General features: G+C 37.2%; 2 protein-coding genes across 2 annotated transcripts in view; both read left to right on the plus strand.

Moving 5' to 3' along the window:
• Positions 1-19,498, plus strand: part of LOC126426649 (putative sodium-dependent multivitamin transporter) — a 504,370-nt gene that overhangs the window by 37,565 nt on the left and 447,307 nt on the right. The gene's annotated exons all lie outside the window — the stretch shown is intronic.
• LOC126426755 (putative sodium-dependent multivitamin transporter) overlaps positions 1-19,498 on the plus strand; it is a 450,643-nt gene that overhangs the window by 32,542 nt on the left and 398,603 nt on the right. The gene's annotated exons all lie outside the window — the stretch shown is intronic.

Genomic DNA, 19,498 nt, shown 5'->3' on the forward strand with positions numbered 1-19,498 from the left:
ACCCACTGTCAGCTGATTTTTGGCACCTGTAGTAAATTGAGTAATTCGAAATCAAGCTGCATCTGTACTTCACTCTTTTGAATAATGCATCAGATTAAATAGAACTCAATACAACACACTGCATTGCTATCTGCACCACTTCCATCACGGCTGAACTTATACAAACACATATTGCATAAATGGCAAAGAAATCAACAAATATGGTATTTCTAATGTGGGTTCAACTTGTACAGTGTAAAAAGAATTTAGTGGTAAACATGTTTTTCATCCATTCATTCACACATTTTGTTCTGGCTCCACATTAGGGGTATGGAGTGAGTTAAAGTATTCATTAAAAGGTGTGAGTAGAGACATGAAATTTGTCGAACATTTGCTGTTGTGTTATCCCTGCTTTTTTCAAGTCATCTTTACTGTCATGACAAGTTCCATTGTCTGTATTCTAGCTTTACTGCTGGTTTTGTACAGCTCCGCAACTTACCTGGTTAATCTGGTTGACTGCATTCTTTTAATATCCCATAGAAGTTTAGTGCATACTTTTACATGTGAAGAAATACTGATCTAATTTAGAATCTGCTTGTTTGCTTCTTCATACATCCTTTTTTTAACAAAATAATTTGTGATTACTTTCTTCTCTTCTATATTTCCTCGGTGCCTCTTTGCCCATTTTAAATACTTTGTCAGTGGGCTACATCCATACTGTTTTCAAAACTAGTTCCTAGAACAATTTATCCAAATATTTGACTCAAGAATCACTTAATTGTTTTGTATTTAGTTTCTAGAATTTTGTTTGGCAGAATGTAGTTGGACATTAGCAACATTATTATTTTTTAAAGGAAATTACTGATCTTCTTATCATACTACTAGCTGCTGTTTTTATCTAATAGTTTTGTGTAAATTTGCACAGAACAGTGTCATCTGCCTACAGAACATTAATGTTAAAGCACAGTTTAACATATACGGTCATGATATTCATTGCTGTGGGAACTGTTACCATCTGCAAGCTGGAACAACACTAGTGCACATTGCAGCGAGAAAGCCTGCAGGATTATTGCTTTTGACATTTTATTGTAATGTCTGTGTGGTTTCACCTTCAGCAGCATCTGTGGAGGCATATGTAGTACATTAAATAATGCAGGTATTGCGTTCCAAACAGCTTTCCTACATTACATATTCTCTGATTTGATTGGAACTGTAATGGAAAGAGTTAACATCATTGAGTAGATACTCAACATGGGTGTCTTTCTGCAAAAAGTCAGTTCTTCTGCTGTTTACTAGTACTTTTTGTTCTTAAGACCTTAACCCAAAACATCTCTCAAGTATGTAACAAGAAACATGTCTCCTAAAGCTTGTAATATTGTTATCACATATCCCCACATTAGCTGACAAAAATTAAGTGAATAGTCAACTGTTTCATATTACGAGTAGATGCAATACTATTGAGAACTTACAGTATTCAAAATGAATACAAAACATGTGTGCAGTCATTTAGTAAGAATCTTGAAATGATTTAATATTGTGACATCAATCACGATGTTCATGAGTATAAATGAAAGATTGCAGAAAATGCAAACAAAAGCAATTCAGAGAACTTTTTCGAATGTTGGCTGAGCACGATTGATGCACTTATGAGACCACCAGTTCTTTTTTTTATGCTGGGTACTTTATACACATCTTCTTCTTTTCCCTTCTATCATTTGGTATGCCTCTAAGAAGTCATCAAATAAATTCTCCTGTGTTTGAGATTTAATAGGCATTTGCACCAAAATTCGATTTTTGCTTTTAGTAGAACCATTCCTCTTTCCAAAATATTATGCTGAGCTGTTTTTCTTGCTGTAACAGACCGAATGTTTCTACTTGAAATTATCTTTGCCATAAAATTACTGTGTTTGCTGTGAGTAATTAGCTGTGGTACAATTCAAACAGGCTCTCCTTCCAGTAAAGCACTGATTGTCGTCACCAGTATCACTCCTGTTTCATGGTGACCATCAGCTACTAAAGTCAGAATCGGCATTAGAATCATCAAAAATGTTATCGTTTTTCCCATTTTCCTCTTCGTCTTCTTTGGTTCAACTGCATAAATCTTATTCTTCTTAGAAAGTTGCTGCATGATGAAGTCAAAAATAACAAATTCACACATACAATAAAATGCTATAAAATAAGAATACTCAAAATAGCAACTGAAAGCAAAATATGTAGTAACTAGAAACATGCAGTGTATTGGACCTACCTAATTATTACACATAATGTGAAACGTGGTCACACAGGCACTCAATTTTGCACTAACTTCTAAATAATATGTCTTATTAATAGGTTGACAAAGTCAAGCTCATTGTTGGATGTTGCTTTACACGCCACATGTTTTAGAATGAATGTTTAAAATGAATGATGGGTCTGAGAGACTATTGTTTTGGGTCAAGGGTTAAAGAAAAAAAAAAAACATTCTTCACCAAATATCTGTAGGCTATAAGGGAATTATAAACAAACTATTCTGTAACGGACTGTTTTATACCTCCCAAGGCCATTAGGAAACTAAAGAAAGACAAATGTGGTCTCACCCACTCTTCCTTCTTTTTCTTTCTTAGTTAGTGCTTATTTTTACGGCAGTACATGAAGTTCCCTATTGTAAAAACTGTTGGAAATCAACATAAATGATACTGTTTGCACTAGTCTGATACCATATTTGTAAACGTAGCTTTCTGTTGGCTTGGAATGCTGCTGTTGCAATATATAACAAAAATGAGTCGGAATGTCGTGACTGTATGTGTTAGACCATAGTTAAACCCGACTAATTATCAGTGTTGGGCATTTAAAACTCCATTGTTCTGATAACCTGTAAGTGTGATGGTGCCACTACACCTTAGTTTTGAATATTTGGAGATTTCCAGTTCTCTACCTGATGTCTGTTGACAACCTTCCAAAAACATTTTCACCAGAACATAAAACTCAGTCCCAAACCCCAGTTAGGAATCATAGTCTACATGAAAAGCATTTTTACTTCTAGTATTTTGGCAGTTTGTCCTAAATTCATTATTATTTACCTCAGATAAGACAAAAGAGTGAACATATGTTTATCTGTTGATGTTGGTTTTTCCACTTTACTCAATATTCTCACTATAGACTAAGTACTTTTTTGGCCTCTGCTTCTCTGCGATAGAGCCTCAATTGGTAGTGAGTGTGCTTTGTGGATGCTTCCTAGAGTGGCTGCTTCTGCCTGGTGATCCATGACTCATATCAGCCCGAATTGCTGCAGGCTCTCCACTATGATGGGATTTACCGTACACAGTATGTGAATTAATGAATGAGTGAAGATTATGCCACAGACCAACATTGAGTGAAAATGTGCGAGGTACACTGTTACCAACCACTCAAATTCCACAGACTGTTTTCATTTTTTACCGCAAAACACAGTAAGTTTTGGACACAAATAGTGTTCTAAGAATTCTGGCTGTGATGAAAAACAGTGACAACATTGCATTGCAGACTGAAGTACAGAACTGCAAAAATTAGCCACAATGTTTACTACTTTACCTGTATGTGCATCCACTGCCTAGAACCTCTTCTGAATCCTATGTAGTTTTCTTTTTGTATTCCACTAGCTATATAATCCATCCAAAACTGTCATCACATCACATTTTGGAAAATGTGGCAAAGGGACCAACAGTATCCAAATAAATGTCAGGCCGATTTATTTTTTAATGTAAAGTATTACATCATCCTCCACAATTTGGCACCATCTCCATGACATTCCGCATGTCGTTATCCCTTGGCCGGACATTTTTCAATATATAGCCCCTCTGTCTTTCATTAAAGTTCATCCTGTCTCTGGTAATCTGTCCACTAGTTAACACTGTCTTCAGTTCCCACTGAGTGGCTATAGGATTTGCAGGGGGTACACTGATTGCACCACCAGTGAAATAGGTGTGGGTTACAAAACTATCCCCAGTCAAAAATAAACTTTTTCAAGACAGTGGTAAAACCTGCTCAGCTCACAGTTAATGCTTTCATGGCAAGTTGTCTTAGTTGCTAACGAATCTTCCAACTTGTGTGGTTAACATTTTAGGTCTCGCATTTTGTCCAGAGCTGTGTTTTGACACCTTCAGAGATGCTCCTGGTGCCACTTTGTTTTGCCGAATGAAGAGTTAGGCATTGGAAAGAGATGTAAATACAAATATTTCATATACAGTGATGAAATATTGTCCACAGCTATATAGAGAAGCCATCAAAGTACATAAATACATGGATGATTTTAACAGAAAAGAAGCCAGGAGACTTAGTGGTATGTGGATTGATAAAAATATTTAATAATGAACATACAGCACTGGAATTGTTACAGATCATAGCCCTCTAGACAACACAACTATTCAACATAGTTGCCATGCATTTATACACATTTGCACCATCATTGAACCCAGACATCAAAACCAAATTTTGGGGGGGGGGGAATCACACTTTTGCTTCTTAACCTATTTTTGTCACCATGTCTGTCACTGTGAATCACTTCAAGAACACATCCTCAATTGACATCTGTAACATATGTTGGAACAGCAGTATCTGTTTCTCTGTAACCCGACTCTTTCATGCAATACCACACACAGCTGATGTCGACTGCAGCATCACTGCACGCTTGGTTCATGGATGACATAAAATCAGCTTTAAAACAGTGGGTCAAGAAGCAAAATACTGAACTATTCCAAACCGGCTTTGATGCATGTTTTAAACAATGGCATAGATGCACTGTCACAATTTTAAATACCAGTGTTATGCAGGGACACTTTGGCCAATGATCTGTACTAATTCTGCTGTTCTTTGTCCACTATTAATTTCTTGATGAACAGTAGCTCCAAAGAATCAATAGTTAAGTTTCATTTTTGCTGGATGTCTGTCAATAACATTAAAACACATACCATGCCCCCTTTTCACAATATTCATGTCACATGCCTGACCTGAGTCTCAGCAAGACATGGCAGAATCAGAAGCAGCTGTGGAAATATCTGACTCTGCTCTATATGACATGTCAGGGCCAAAAACATTTGTGGACCACGAAAGTGCAACCCCAAAGATTTGCCAGCAATTAAAATCTTCTCAATCTGACTGTCTGCTGCCTCGTCTCTATTACATTTTGTATGTTACTTCCTAATCCTTCTAGCAATGTGCCTTTGGCATCTCAAGTAATGTAATTTGTGTCCTAACAAAAATAAATATTCTAATAAAATACAGTTCTCAGTGATGAATGTCTTGTCAGAAAATCACGATTGGAACATATCAAGTTCCTAGAAAAACAAAAATTACATTAGAAATACAGAAAACTCTGCCATTTATGTCGCCTCCCAACTAGTGTTGTCAGACTCACTCACTACCAACTTTGGTCGATTTTCTGCTTGTCCCAGAGCTTAAAAATGAACATAAACAGTCTCGACTGCAAAAAACTTTATTTCTGTAGTTATCGGTTTCTGTCAGTTACTGACCACCTTCAGACCACATATAATGCTGACAGGTGTTGGCAGAGAACAGAGCAGACATTACGAACTGCATTAATGTCAACTGCGGAGTTTTGTGGAGTCCATACCACCTACCATCCGATAGTAACGGAAGGAAACTAGCAACCACAAAAATAACGGTTCTTGTGGTCGAGACTGTTTATGTACATTTTAAAGAACTAAAGAAAACTACTGTTCAAGAAAAATGTTCTCAAAAATTACTGTCCCAGAGCTATCACTGTTTTGAAGTTTTGGGTTGAGAAAGGAGAGATGAATTTGAGGTGGGCTTCTGACTTAATAATTTCGATCTCTTTCTGGTAAACTGTTGAAGAGATTTCATTTTGTTCCAGAGTGCAATAGATCTCGAAGATATGCTTAGCAGTTCTGGCACATACTGTAGCTGCATACATTCTCAATATTTTGTGGTTGTCACGTTTTTTCACTGGACATGTGGAAGGCTGAGCAACAGCTTCCTCCCACACGTAGGAATACTCTATATTACAGATACTGAAGGGTACCGGATATTGTATAGAGGAAGTAATGACTGTGTCCTAGTCATTTGGTACTATGACAACCAGATTCTTCGCAAAGAAAATTAATGAGAAATCCTGATTTGGGGGAAAAATGGCCTCTGTTGGGTTGAAGGTAAGCTATGATGGTCAGGTAGTAAAACAATGAGTGACTTTGAGCTCATGCTAGCTTTCTCACAAAAATAACCTGTGTCAGATGACAGAAACTCTTTCTGCCATAAACTTTTTGGAGACAGGATTTTTTTAACCATCTAACTGTGGATTAGAGATATAACTGGGTGATGAAAATTTTGGGTTTTGGCTGTGGCTGCTGTGATACTGGTTTTCTCAGATGTACTTAATGTGGGTCATCTTCAAGGATCTTAGGGACACATTTAAACATGAAAACCCTTCTTTTAATGGCAGAAAATGAGATGAGTCCCTACTTGAGTGTACTGTGCATGAGTGTGTTTCGAATTAATTAATTCTAAAGGAAAAAATTAAAAAATGGAATATTAAGTTTCATAAATACTGTCACGAATACTGGCAACTTACCCGCTTTTAGCAGTTATTTAAGACTGTCATTACTCTCCGCTATTGCCCTGACCATCAGTCCTCACTTTCATTCTTCATCACCATCCATTTGACACCCACTACTAAATAAAAGCTGCCTCTTCACTTTGCCACACCTTACAAATTTTCACCCACATCCATTCCTACTGCTGCTGCTTGTCATTTTCTAATGTCATCTACTCATTTGTGTAGCTACATGTCCCACCCACCTCCATTTCATTTTGTTTTCATAAACATGTTTCCCATTTCCCACTGTTCCCTGACCCATATGTTGGCTTTCCTGTGTCTGCCACTAATTCCCAGTTTGCTTGCTGTGGATCCTCCCAACATTTGAATAGAATTCTCTTTAAAACTGCAGGTTTCACTCCAACTCCATGTACCAACCTATTATACTACACTCAGTCTAAAACAGAGCATTGGCTCAACAGAAATGCAGTTACCTCAGCTGGATCTTTGCCTGGAACTGTTAGCTGTTATGTAGTGCTGTTACCAAACCGGGCGGTCTTGTGTTGCCATACTTGTGTTTATGTGAGTTCCATCGAAATGTGAGGACACAAGTGGCTACAACTCACGAGAAAGATCCACTATTTTGTACTTGAAGTCCTAATTATTACTGTAGGCAAATTTGTTGGAAGCTCACTGATTACACTTATGTGGCCAGGAGTTGGGAGGTATTGTGTAATGCTGAACTCTTTGTTGAAAATGTTTGTTGCAATAGTAAAACAATCGCAGGCATATCATTTCATAAAGAGGACTTGTGCAGATTAAGGGAAGTTGTGTGAGGCCAAGAACTTGCCAATACAAGTGGAATCTTTTGGATAAGTGTTAAAATAGGAAAAAAAATTTTGGGTAACATAAATTGTGGGGAATTAATATATAAAGCTGTACTTTGCTCCATTGGCATATTTGGGGAAAATTTTCTATTGTATCCAATTAATCTTCTCGTATTCCTCTGACACTGGGTGATCCATGTCATAAGAACTGAGGGCAGCCTTCTTCTGTAACCTTTGAACCAAATGTTGGTTCTCTTGGATTATCTCATGTCCTGTGCCATGTGTTTCATTTCTGTATTGGGTTGATAGTGTAGACGTTCCTTGATCAGTGTACTGATCTTACATCCTAACAGGCTTCACGACATTGTAATATGGTTCATAACATACCTCCATCAATTATAGGACCAATGCAGGAGTAGTGGCATGTCGTAATGGCGTTTGAAGGGTGTATCCTGTTGGTGGAATACTCTGGCTGCTCTTGACAGGCAGTGGTACCTTTGCCATCTAAAGATGGCTCCATATATCTAACATGTCTGTCCTTTGCTCTCCTACTTCTCCACAAGCTGTTCATCTTTCATATCTTAAAAAGACATATCACACTCAAAACTCAAAGTAAATCATTCCCAAAGGTAAATACTTGTGGTGAAGCCCCTTCTTTTTTTGAAAGATTTCCTTTATCAGATTATTCCACATGATATTTCTAGCAGGCCGCTACTTATTGTGATAGCGTGGCAACCAAAATCACAGATAAGTAAATAAAAAATGAAAAATAATTAATAAATAATTAAAAAAAACCTCATCGAGTTTTCCATTGAGGTTTTTGAATATCCATTGGTTGGGGAAAGAACACTGATGAGCTGTATAGGGATGTATCAAACAGAAAGGAGTAAGAGCCACTTTAGGAAAAACTTGATTTAAATCATTCCTAATGTAGTTTGGTGGTTATTGGCTATGTCTTGTTGTTAAGTTATCTGCACATAAAAATGTAATGTGATAGTGTATGACTGCCTTATTGTAGTGGCACATGGGAACTGGTAATGGAAAATACTTTGACATGCTGGTGCATCCTTAGGTTCCTAATACCGTGTGTGTGTGTGTGTGTGTGTGTGTGTGTGTGTGTGTGTGTGTGTGTGTGTGTGTGTTTTTGTGGTTCTACAGGAGTGTATGTGCAGTGTTTGTTGTACTTATAATTAAAAGAAATGTGCCAGCAATATTGTTGTTTGAGGAAGATAAAAGTATTTCCACTTCTGAAATAACTGAGAAGCTAAGTTTCCTGGTCAGAATTTTGTAATCAGTTTGTATTGGAGTGTGTGTGTGGATGAATTCTTCTGCACATGGGTTTCCATTATTGTCATTGCAATGCGTGTTTGGCAATTGCCAACACACACAGACAGACAATATCACATGTAGAAAATGCACATCTCCATTGAGCTTTTGGTAAGTGCCTTTTGTCTGTCATTGTTAATTTTGCAGTTCATTGCAGTAGATTACTTGTTAAATGCCTAATTTGCACAAAAAGCTTGTACTCTTTCCAAATGTCTTCCAGCAACAAGAAGTGATGAAGAGAATGTGTGTTCAGTGAAAAAAGTTTATATTAGTGTTTAAGTGAGAGCATTTAGCAGTATTATAGTGACAACTGTGGTATACAGAATGTGTTAGTGATGTGGGGAAAGAATAATAAACTTTTTGAGATAATAACTTATAACCTGTGCTGTAAATCTGCAGACCACTTCAACAATAGACTCCTACTCCATTCTTCCTTCCTCATGTTTTTATTATTGTTATTGGTTAATATAACTGTTAATTTGTTACACAAAAGATGTGCACTAAACTGCATTTAATGGTCATCACACAGGCCGTATTTTCACATCACTGAAATGTGCAAAGAAGATGGAAGCAGCAGTTGCATCTGAAAACAGTGAAAAGATGGCAGGAAGTAGTCTCCATATACTGGAGGTTCAATATGGTACATCAGGACCAAAGCTTCCTAGAGCTACTATTCAATGCTGAATACAGTGCTTAATAAGGAACAAGGAAATTATAGGAACATAATACATTGGGATGAACTGGTAGTAAACCTTTTAATATGCTCTGCGATTATGCACACTAAATGAAATACAGTGAATCAGCAGGGATGCTGCCATTTTTAACAATGCTGCTACTGACTCAGTTGTACCAGATATTCACTGTTCATCTTGTATTCGTAGCTTAATGTTTACTTGAGTGGATTTCTGTGTTTTGCAGAAAATGCTTCCCTACAACTGTAACAAAGTTGTTGCTGTAATGTTATATCACCAGTTGTGCATCTTTATAGCCCATACTGTTACTTGTCAGTAGCTGACAGTAACGTTTAAACCTTGAATGTAGGTAGTCAGGTCAGTTGTGGAGGAAGTGCATTCATTTAATTTTTTGTTTAACTGGTGGCAATTTGCAGTGTCATGTTTTGTGTTAAGTGGAAGCTAATCCACTGAAATAAATACAGGAGGTACATAAAGTCTGGGAACACTTTCAATTATTTATTGCACAAAAACCAAACACTGTACAGATATCATAGATATGTCATTTTGAAGAGAAACCATGAAAGTTTTTTTTTTTTCTTCACTTATACCGCCACAGTGTAGTTTGGTAATTTGCTTATAGTCAGCGCCAGTCGCAAACATGGCAAGTTCAGGTGCGGAGCAAGCTTTCTGTGTGTTGGGAGTTCGAAATGACCTCCCAGATCCCCAGATGTCACTCTGTGTGACTTCTTTCTGTGGGGACATATTAAAGATGTGGTGCATTTACCGCCTCTACCACGTGATGCAGGAGAGCTCTGGGAGAGAATACGGGAAGCGACTGCCACAGTCAACAATGCAATGCTCAGACAGGTATGGCAGGAATTTGATTACCATATTGACATCTGCCAGCTCACTCATGGTTCACACATCGAATGTTTGGGGGAGAAAAAAACACTTTCAGATTTCCTCTTCAAAATGCCATCTGTATGACATTTCTACAATATTTAGTTCTTGTGCAATAAATAATTCAAAGTGTTCCCAAACTTTATGTACATCCTGTATTTTATTCCTTTAAAGAATTTTCCCAGTCAGCATACTATTAGTCTGTAGAAATGTCATTCCTCGAACAGCATAATTTCTCTGGATGTAACATACCCTTTTACTTTACTATAAATACTTTGCATTTTAAACACAGTACAAACAGATTTATACAAGCTACTGGAATTGGAAGATGTATCAATTACAACAGGAAGTATTTTGTGCCATGCACTTCACACTGACTGCAGAATATTATGTAGCTGTGGAACTATCATGTTTTTTTCATAATCAGTCACTGTAACATATATAAATTATGTTAAAATACTCCCTCTGTCAACAAAGTTTCAGGACAGGTTTTTCTTTTTTTTTTTTATTTCCAAGTTTGCAAAACTGAAAAATGTTGTTTTTATGTGACATGGTACGAGTGTGTCCTTGAAATGAACTTGGCCACATTGCCATGTAAAATCACTAAGTGACAGGACTGTGCTTAGCAACACGCTGTTTAGGTTTTGGTTATGGTCACACAATGAATGCCGATTGTGAGCAATGAATTAACATTATGTTCTGCTTTACGCTCTGGAAAACCACTTGTAAAAATTGGACAATCCCTCATTTCTGTCAAAGGTTATTACTGAGGAAGAAAGTTGGTGCTACCAGTATAGCCCTCACAACAAGTGTCAAAGTGCTGAGTGAAAGGGTGACTGAAAGGAAAGCTCCATCAGGATGTTGCAGACATCCAACGGGCTGTGAGAAATGACCTTACAGCAATTGCAGTTGATAATTTTCCAAACGTTGGCCACTGTGTATAGAGAGCCAAGGGGACTAATTTCGATAGGAGCTACGATAATTACTTGGTAAGTGTAATTTTCTATTTTTTTAAAATACCTGTCCTGGAACTTTTCTGACAAAGGGAGTAAATTCACACCAGAAACCAATGAACTCTGAAGCAACATACTGAAGAGATTTGCAAATTATGTGGCAACAAATTAAAATTATGGCAGTTTTTAAAAAAATACTTTTATAAGCTCACCAGACCCAGAACAACGTGATGTGATAAATCTCAAATTGTTGAACCACTCTTTGTATGGTAAACTTTATCATTGCAGGCAGAATAACTTTTACTGGATGCTGCATTACACTTCCAAGTGACACAGATATGTGGCACTATTTTTTTCAGCACAGTTGCCAAGTCTCTGTAAACAATGGTCAGAACGTTGAACAGTTGTTCGGTTCCTCAACAATAGAAATCTGCTCCTAGGCTGTGGAACCATGCTGTATGAATGTTGACATTATTGGAAAAGCTCTCCCCCCACCCCCCTTGCCGAAAATTGCACAGTGGAAGACCTGGAGTTACCAACTAGCATTGCCCAGGTCTGTTCGACCTTGGTCAAATTGTTGGCACAATTTCATTGCGGATGGACATGACATTGCATTTGGTCCATACACCAAAAGGCATTCACAGAAATTCAGTACACTACACCTTATATATGAACTTACAGTAAATTTCCAGTCGGTACTGTAACACACCAGTATGTCCTGGAAACCTGCAATGTGTACCCTTTCTGACAATGCGTCAATCTCCTTGGACAGTGATCTTTGCATGGGATGATATGTGTAACTTGTCTTCTAAGGTCCCTTCATGCTTACCACACCAGAATCCTGACCACATGTTGACATTTGCACGGCACTGCCCATGAAGTTTTTATAGAGTAGTGTTTTCCATTGCAGATTTAGTCAGAGCCACTGTTAGACTCTGGACTTCAACTACTTTCTTACCTTAAATTTTCTATACCATCAGATGTACAGCATTGATGAATCAACATACTGATTATTTCAAGTAATCCATTTCAATTTGCACTTTTTCTCATTCATATAGAAGACAAGGCTCACAATGCAGAAGAAAAATAATGTTCATTATTGTAAATTTTTAGCCAGCAAAGTTGTATGTAATTCAGAATTCTGTTGATTCTTTAGGCCATAAAAAACTAAATTCCAATCAAGCCATATTTCATTGCATTATGTTCTTTTCTAAATAATAATTCATTCTTACCTACATCTATAAGTAGTTAGACATCACCCAGAAAAGCCAGTCCACAGTTGAATGGACTGGCAAGTGATTGGGCAACAAGTGAATGGGCAACTACTATGTTGGAGGTGCCAGCATTTCAAGTTACTGTCAACAGGTTCATTTCATTTCTCTAGACAGCAAATAATGTCTTTTTTTTCCCTCACTGTCTTTGTGGGTGTTCTACCTTGTGTACTGAATAATATAAACAGTAATCCATAAAAATCACTGACTTATTTTGTAAAGTTTTTAAGTACAGTATCCTAAAACCATTTTACAAAAGTCCTGTTCCTCACCTCTTCTTCGGAGGTCTTCTGCGAACTTAATAACAGCAGACAACTAGGAATGAAACTTTCTGAAGTTCCAGTGTGCTCTACAGTTATTTTACTTCTCTATGTCAGTTTGAGCTGCCACACTACTGCTGATGGTAACATATTTACAACCTTTTCCAAAGCTGTATCCCGCTTTTACCCAGGTTTCATCAAGCCAAATGATTTTGTAAAAATTCGTCCCTACTGATTCAGTCAGACAACGGCAGTGCCAGGCTGTAGTATCTTGGTGCTGCATTAATAACATCCAGCCACAAACAGGCATGTAATGGAATCCTAACTTTCTTATAAATTGAGGCAATAACGATTAACTACCCTGAAACAGGTCTGCTGCGACAAGAGATGCAGACAGTTTTATATGCATTGGCTGTTCCTTTCTCGAATAATACACAAACTGTATATTTTATGATGAGAAAGAATACAATTTGCGACTGTCCTCTTGAGGTGCTTCTGCTTCCCACGCATCACCAATTTAGATGATGTCTAATCTTCTTTTGCTAATGTCTCACTGTTAATTCTTATTATTTGTCATTCACTAATTTTTAGAGCATCAGTAGTTGCTTATCATTTTGTCCAAAGACACCTGTGTGCAACATATTGATGCATTTGAGCCTTGGTGCTGACAGATTACTATACATGAAATGGATGGAGAGAAGAACAGATGTTTGTTGTTGAGCAACTGAATATCTCCAGATGCCTTTCTTCTTGTATCAATCAAAAAATTCTCCACCCTTAGGCCATACTGTGAGAAGATGTGGAGAAAATAATCTCGGAAGGGAACATCGAGGGCAAGAGACCGAGGAGAAGATAATCTCTGGTCTACTTCTTCAACAGGGCCTAACAGGATGAAGACACTCCGTTTGTGGAGTCATAATGCTCCATGATGAGCATGAAAACTTGTGATGATGAAATAACAAAATAGCACCAGTTGTTATTTCCCGTGATCTATCTAAGACATCTGAGTGTGTAAATCACAACATTCTTGTAGATGATCTGAGGTTTTATGGAATTGATGGCACAGCCAACCAACAGATAATATCATACATAACCAATGGAATGTGAAAAGTTATGCATAGTAAACCAACCAATGTAATCAGGGTAGATTCTTCTAATGAGAGAAATCACATATAGGGTTTCCCAAGGTCCCGTCATAGATCTGCTATCATGTAAATTATCACTCGTCTAACACACAACAAACAGAGTTAGTTCATTTTGTAGGTGACACTAGTTTTGCAATCAATCCAAGCATGTATACAGCAGGAGAAGAAATGAGAAACAGTCTTCTTAAACATATCATTGACTGTTTTCTTCACATGGTCTTGCTCTCAATTTCAAAAGGCACAAATTATGCAGTTCTGCTCTCATAGGGGTACTAAACCCATAATAAATGTAACAAATAGGGGGTGGGGGATGATACATAGGGTGGAACATCAAAATTTTCTTAATGTCTATATTGATTAGACTTACTAGGGAAATAAAAAGCGTTCGTAAGTCCTAAAACAAGTTAGTACGGCCATATTTGCACTCGAAAACCTCACAGATATTGGGGAGAGGCAACATATTTTCCATACTTCCATTCAATAATGTCACGTGGAATAAAGTTCTGGTGTAACTTATCTTTGAGAAAGTCTTCTTTGCTCGGAAAAGTGCTGTAAGAATAATATGTGGTGCTTACCCATGGTCAGCTTGTAGACATCTGTTTCAGGAGTTTGTTATTTTGACTACTGCATCACAATATGCTAACTCCCTCATTAAGTTTGCTGTATATAATCCACTTCAATTCAAAAGGAGCAATGATGTGCATAATTACAATACCAGAAGAAAAAAAAAATAATGTTCACTATCCATGTTTGAGGTTGTCTTTTGCACAAAAGGTGAAGCACAATACTACTATCAAAATTTTGATCAGAGACATGTGACACACGGGAAAGTTAAATTTGAAAACCAACTGAAAAGATTCTCCTCGATAACAACTGTTCTGTATTTCTGTTTGTGTACTGATAATGTGTAAAATGTGGTTGGTAGTAATTGGTAATTAACTTCTTTATAAAAAAAAAATAATAAAAACACCCTGTAAATAGTCTGGATGTAGCAGCATATTGTAAATTTGTTACTTGAGCGTAAAATGGTTCTTTCCACATCATTACAACTTGTTGTGCAAATGATCCAGGGAATACGAAAGTACCGTACTGATTCCAAGTTTTTTTTTCTTTTTCATAGTAGTGCAAAAAGTAATAGTAAATTTAGAAGTCCTATAACACTGTACTGTATATATGTGTTATTAAAACTGTCTAAATAACGAACTGCAGAAGGACTGGAATCGGTAAACAGAATAAACCAATTAGGTCAATTGGGGTTACTGATTCCAATATTTGTTACTTTCCCGTAGTAGTTCAGATAGTAATTATTAATGGTGACACCCTATTACCCAGGGCCCAAACCTGTTGGATAAACGATCTAAATAATGAACCATGAAATGGCTGGAATCGGTAAATAGAACTGACCTACATCGTTTAATGCTACTTACTGGTGCCAGCATTTGTTACTTTATGTGACTGTTCATTACTTGTATACCGACAGCTCTTTCAGGATTTGTGTGTCAGTTTCTTCACTTTTCTTGCTACTGTTTTTGTAATGTTTCATATATGTTACGATTTATTTCATTTTCTGTTATTGTGTTACATTTTAGTTTCTCCATGCACAAAAACTCCCACTTTCCCTCAGTAGAATTTTTAGATTCATAATTATTATATATTAACGCTATTTTATAATATAATGACTTCACCACATGCTATACTGTAATAGATTTAAAGGTTATCTGTCCTTTTCTTACTCACATAAATTACGATATTAATTTATTTCAGACATGGATATTACTCTTTTTCTGTTATTTATTTTCGTTACCTTCAGTTCTTTCTGATATAAATCTTGGCTAAGTAATTAATCACCTGTGATTATACATAATTTTATAGTATGGTACATTCTTTTTTTTTATCAGTTACTTTTTTGATCAATTACTTTCAAAGATTATCTCAATGTAGCGTCTTTGCCTTAGATATGACATCACTGTTCAAAGCCGATGGTTGGAATCAGACACTACAATTGACCCTTCAACTGGATGTCGTAACTTATGTGAACTACGTCCCTTACTCTGTCAGTGTAGCCAACAGCTTGCCTTACAACATAAACTTTTAAAACAACACGTTCCTACATACAAGTATACACCACAAAATGTACTGGAGAATGATGAATACAAATTATACTGGAACAGAACCATTATAACAGATAAAACAACGCCACATAACAAACCTGACATCATACTCACCAATAAAAAGAAGAAATTAACACAACTAATTGAAATATCCATACCCAATACAGCAAATATACAGAAGAAAACAGGAGAAAAAATTGAAAAATACATCCAACTGGCTGAGGAAGTCAAGGACATGTGGCATCAGGATAAAGTTGACATTATACCAATTATACTTTCAACTACAGGAGTCATACCACGCAATATCCACCAGTACCTCAATGCAATACAGCTACATCCAAACTTATATATACAACTTCAGAAATCCGTAATTATTGATACATGTTCAATTACCCGAAAGTTCCTAAACGCAATGTAACATATACCGTACAGTTAAAAGGAAGTGACGCTTGATCAAGGTCCGCGTCACTTTCATTCCGAACCAGACCTAAGGTCTGAGAAAGGAAAGAAAATAATAATACGATTAAGCGTGGAATATACCAAGGAGACTCATTAAGTACTTTCTGGTTCTGCCTTGCTCTGAACCCACCATCCAACAATCTAAATAATACAAATTATGGATACAATATTACTGGAACATACGAACACAAAATCACACATTTGCTATACATGGATGATCTAAAACTACTGGCAGCAACAAATCAACAACTCAAACAATTACTAAAGATAACAGAAGTACTCACCAGTGATATAAATATGGCTTTTGGAATAGACAAATGTAAGAAAAATAGCATAGTCAAGGGAAAACATGCTAAACAATTAGATTACATATTGGATAACCACAGCGACTGCATAGAAGCGATAGAAAAAACAGATGCCTATAAATATCTAGGATACAGACAAAAAATAGGAATAGATAATACAAATATCAAAGAAGAACTAAAAGAAAAATATAGACAAAGACTAACAAAAATACTGAAAACAATTGAGAGCAAGAAACAAGACAAAAGCTATAAATACCTATGCTATACCAATATTGAGCTACTCATTTGGAGTAGTGAAATGGAGTAACACAGACCTACAAGCACTCAATACACTTACACGATCACAATGCCACAAATATAGAATACATCACATACATTCAGCAACAGAAAGATTCACATTAAGCAGAAAGAAAGGAGAAAGGGGATTTATCGACATAAAAAACCTACATTACGGACAGGTGGACAATTTAAGAAAATTCTTTATAGAACGAACAGAAACTAGCAAAATACACAAAGCAATCACTCATATAAATACATCAGCTACACCACTGCAATTTCATAGCCACTTCTACAACCCTTTAGATCACATAACATCAACAGATACGAAGAAAGTAAATTGGAAAAAGAGAACACTACACCCATATCATCTAACACAGCCACACATCGATCAAGATGCATCCAACACATGGCTAAGAAAAGGAAACATATACAGTGAGACAGAAGGATTCGTGATTGCAATACAGGATCAAACAATAAACACCAGATATTACAGCAAGCATATTATTAAAGATCCCAATACCAAAACAGATAAATGCAGACTTTGCAAACAACAAATAGAAACAGTAGATCACATCACAAGCGGATGTACAATACTAGCAAATACAGAATACCCCAGAAGACATGACAATGTAGCAAAAATAATACATCAACAACTTGCCATACAACATAAACTAATAAAACAACACGTTCCCACATACAAGTATGCACTACAAAATGTACTGGAGAATGATGAATACAAATTATACTGGAAACGAACCATTATAATGGATAAAACAACACCACATAACAAATATGACATCATACTCACCAATGAAAAGAAGAAATTAACACAACTAATCGAAATATCCATACCCAATACAACAAATATACAGAAGAAAACAGGAGAAAAAATTGAAAAATACATCCAACTGGCTGAGGAGGTCAAGGACATGTGGCATCAGGATAAAGTTGACGTTATACCAATTATACTATCAACTACAGGAGTCATACCACACAATATCCACCAGTACATCAACGCAATACAGCTACATCCAAACACATATATACAACTACAAAAATCTGTAATTATTGATACATGTTCAATTACCAGAAAGTTCCTAAAAGCAATATAACATATACCGTACAGATAAAAGGAAGTCACGCTTGATCAAGGTTTGCGTCACTTTCCATCTTTGACCAGACATGGCGTCTGAGAGGGGAGAGAAATAATAATAACTTGTAGATCACAGCAGTAGCCATTACAATGTTACCAGTGGAAGCTGCTGTGTCAGAGCACAAGAGCTCGTGAGCACCCTAAGTTTTGACACCTTCTGGATTTATTGTTTTCTTTTATTTCTGAATGCTGTTAAAACGTAATGTATATGTGGTAATCTGAAATACATGGCATTAAGTCTACCGCGCTGTGCTGGATTACTCCTCTAGATTCGGTGGAAACTGGCATCAGGATCATGAGCACACCTTCACTTGTGCAATTTTAAGGAGCTTCTGTGCATGCGCAACTAGCGTGTTGTAATTGCCTTACGGGCCTAATAGATACAAATTTCATAAACAACGTGTAGTGTTCATAGCGTGCACAGCTATACTCCTTACGGCGAGAGAAGAGCTCCGACAGTTGACGCGGCCTCGGCGCACTTGCTTCTCGCATCCGCGACGGCCAATCGGATCATGAGCTTTTGTTTACGTTGCCGTGGCAATGCCCCAGTGTTGCCATAGTGCTCGCCAAACCACTGCGAGTTGTGCCTCGTGCTACGTTCAGGTTTGTGTGTACATGTGTGCGTGCTGCTACATCTGTGAGTCTTGCCATATAAGTGCAAAAGCGTGTATAAGGGGAAAAGGGTTTTTGGGAAAGGAGCTACGCTGAAATTCTAAGCACACAAATTTATATACAGATTGCGTGTTTACTTTGAAAGGGAAAGGGTCATTGGTGGGCCTTTTGTTATCAGTGAGAAAATTGGTTGACTGAAAGGCAGAAGCATTGCACATCTCTGCAGCAACAGTGAAGAGAGTTACAAATGCTGAAGAAGCTGCCAATTCAGCTGCGAGCCCTGTTATTGCGATGCCTGGAAACTCCAGGAAGAGATCGTGTTGTGTGACTGAAACAGACAACTTTGTCGAAAGTGCTATCAGGCAACACATATACGCGTACTACAGCAGGAAGGAGAATTCGAAACTTAAAATGTTGATGGCATCACTGTCGGACAGTGATTTGTTCGCAGGCAGAACGACAAGTCTCTCCATTGTTCTGGAGAGGGGGAAAAAAAAAAAAATTGGCTTCCATTGGAAAAAGTTCTCAGTACGAAAGGCATTAACGGAATGCAGAGACACTGTAGCACGGAGATGTCGATTCCTGCACGAGTTGCTAGCAGTCAATCTGGAAAACGTAATACGGATGGACGAAACATGGGTCAATGTGCGTCACGCACATTCTGTCACAAGGACAGACGACACGTGCCACGGAACTATGTGTGTACCAACTGGTAAGG

This window comes from Schistocerca serialis, chromosome 11, assembly GCF_023864345.2.
Source record: "Schistocerca serialis cubense isolate TAMUIC-IGC-003099 chromosome 11, iqSchSeri2.2, whole genome shotgun sequence".
Taxonomy (NCBI): Eukaryota; Metazoa; Arthropoda; class Insecta; order Orthoptera; family Acrididae; genus Schistocerca; species Schistocerca serialis.